This window comes from Dipodomys ordii, unplaced genomic scaffold (genome assembly GCF_000151885.1).
Source record: "Dipodomys ordii isolate 6190 unplaced genomic scaffold, Dord_2.0 Scaffold10, whole genome shotgun sequence".
In the NCBI taxonomy this organism is placed as follows: Eukaryota; Metazoa; Chordata; class Mammalia; order Rodentia; family Heteromyidae; genus Dipodomys; species Dipodomys ordii.
Genome location: NW_012267226.1, coordinates 32,036 through 34,442, shown reverse-complemented (window position 1 = coordinate 34,442; position 2,407 = coordinate 32,036). Strand labels below are relative to the sequence as shown.

Genomic DNA, 2,407 nt, shown 5'->3' with positions numbered 1-2,407 from the left:
TGGATGAGAGAAACCACATGTCCTGTGCTAAAAGGACAAAGGACAAGAATCTATATTTTACACCATAAAGGATCAGAAAAGAGCTAGACATCATTGTAGATCGTCTGGAAAAGGTCATATGTACCTATGAGAGAACTCCTAAAAACAAATAGAACTTTTAAACAAATGCTGTTAACCATGAATAGAATATTATTAAAAGAACTGACTTGATAGAGAACTGAGCTTTATATTAGCATATTAAATTGATTTTTGAGCATTCTCTAAGTGAGCCTTAATCTGCTTAAGATCTTGTAAAGAGAATATATGGTATACTCAAATCTGATTTTTGTGCTCATTCAGACTTTGTTTCCTCAGGGTTGGAAGGGAAGTATACTCTAGACCATGGCCTTTAAGAAGGGATTATTTTTCAAGGCAAGAATGCCAGTGCTTCCAGGACCTTCCTTCTGGGAGGTCTTGTTTTATTTTTTTTCAGGCTTTAAGCGATATTATGGCCATTCCTCAGCAAAAGGTTTTATTTTATGGTCTGGAAATCTACTTTCCCAGTGTTTCATGTTATATTTGCTTCTTCTTTTTCTTTTTTTGACTAGCAGTTGTTTTTCCTTCTCTCAAAATTTTTGGTATTTTCTCATAATTAGAAGAAGCAATTCACCAAGGGATATCTTCTCAAGGTATATCTTGCCTGACCCAATTCTTGTGTTCCCTTTTCTGTGATTCCTGGCAACTGCGATGTGAACTCCTTTAATTTTACCATTTATTTCCCTGGATGATTAATTAACATCTCCAAAGTTAGGAACCAATATAATATTTTTACATCTTAAGTGATTGTATGATGCATTTGGTAACAATGAGGACACAAGTAGTTAATATAGAAAATTGGTAGCAAAAGTGGGGTTGTTGCTGCAGGTCTAACTGATGATGTGCTTCAGAAATCTTTGGAATTGTTTTGCAGAAGGTATTTTATATAGTTTTGAGTGGTTAGCTAGAGTCCTTTGTAATGCTTCCAGCCAAACTTAGTGGATAAATTTGTTGGAATCTAAACAAATCAGACTAAAGATAGAAATGTGGATAGTAAAAACTCATTTGTTTCATATGTACAAAGGACACTGTTAGAAATTGTATTTGAACATCATCTTAACCAATAGTTTACTTGTTCTACCTGCCCAAACACTTAGAACCTACTGTTTTGATAGTCAGGGAGATCTGGATACTATAAGACTATGCTAAAGACCTTGGTGTTAATTTTAACAACAATCAAATTGATGAGATTCTGGGAAACTTTGAAAGTATGGATGAAATACAGTTTTGGATGTGAAATGGCCAACAGATTTTGGGAGCAAAAATTTTGGGGTAGTGTATTACAATGAATATAAATGGTTAATCACATACTCATATGTTAAAAGTTTTGAAACCCTGAAATTTAGTCCCCCTAACTCAACAAAAATGTACTAGTAATGAGATCTGGGTTTCATAAATAAAGAAATAAATGTTTACTAATTTTTCCAGGCAAAATGTAGGCCCATGGGCTGTCCCCAAGCACAGTCTAGTGGTTTGGGAGTTAAAGAACATTTTTTAAATAGAATATCCTTTTTACTTTTGTGAACATTTAAAAATTTTTATTGATCATTTCACATTAATTTCAATCCTCACATATTTGTACAATAAACTTCATTATTAACATGTTTATTTATGTGTAATTTTGATCAGAGTAACCTTATTTTGTGATACAAAGGCTAAACAATTTTTAGTTTAATTCCTTGTTGTACCAAATGTTCTTTTACTTCCAAGTTCAGTAAAATAAGGAGTTTTATGGGAGTTTTAAAGACAATCTTGAATTCTTTCATATGAAGGATGGGACAGGGAGATAAAGAGGAAAATTATATTCTTAAGATTTATGTAAGAACAATATAACAGTTTGGTAAAATTATAGCAGTGACCATATATAGGTGAATTTTACTGTGTGATCTGAGAGTTAATATTAGCAATTAAGGTTGGGGAAATAAGAGTTTTGTATTGGCAATATCTTAGCTATCATGTATCCTCAGTCAGGCTTGGAAATTTAAGTTATTCCAAAGTTAATGGATGTAGCTTTTTTTTTTTTGTCAGTCATGGGGCCTGAACTCAGGCCTGAGCACTGTCCCTCAGCTCTTCAACTCAAGGCTAGCACTCTACCACTTGAACCACAGTGCCACTTCCAGCATTTTCTTTTGTTTTCTTTTTTTTGGGGGGGGGTTCCGGTCGTGGGGCCTGAACTCTGGGCCTGGGCACTGTCCCTCAGCTCTTCAGCTCCAGGTTAGCACACTACCACTTGAGCCACAGAGCCACTTCCAGCTTTTTTCTTTTTGCTTATATGGTGCTGAGGAATCGAACCCAGGGCCTCAGGCATGCAAGGCAAGCACTCTACCACTGA

The 2,407-nt window shown here is 35.0% G+C and overlaps 1 pseudogene; it reads right to left on the bottom strand.

The window, feature by feature from the left end:
* Window positions 1-905: 905 nt before the first annotated feature.
* The window catches only part of LOC105980555, a 12,893-nt pseudogene continuing 11,391 nt past the window's right edge, over window positions 906-2,407 (bottom strand).